We start from the raw sequence: 363 nt of genomic DNA, 5'->3' as shown, positions 1-363 counted from the left end.
GACTGTTCACTGGAACTCTAAAACTGCTTTCTATGCAAGAGCTTGTTCAGATTCCAGCTTCTCCTCCGCCATCTTCCCAGAACTCCACCTATGTTCATTTCTTTAAGGGTTACATATAGTTAAGAGTTCTTCTTCCCTCTTTATTTCTGTCTGAGATGAATAAGTTCCTCTTCCACAAACTACCTCTGCTATAATGTTCTGCCCAAGATTGTGGGGCCAAGTGTCTGTGGCTGGAATCTTCTGAAACCTTCAGTTAAAAAATATTCTTCCAAACAGGATTCATTTCAGGGATGCAAAGCTGGTTCAATATACGCAAATCAATTAATATTATTCATCACATCAACAGGAGCAAGAATAAGAACC

This window comes from Dipodomys ordii, unplaced genomic scaffold, assembly GCF_000151885.1.
Source record: "Dipodomys ordii isolate 6190 unplaced genomic scaffold, Dord_2.0 Scaffold5, whole genome shotgun sequence".
NCBI lineage: Eukaryota > Metazoa > Chordata > Mammalia > Rodentia > Heteromyidae > Dipodomys > Dipodomys ordii.
This window is presented reverse-complemented; position numbering follows the sequence as displayed.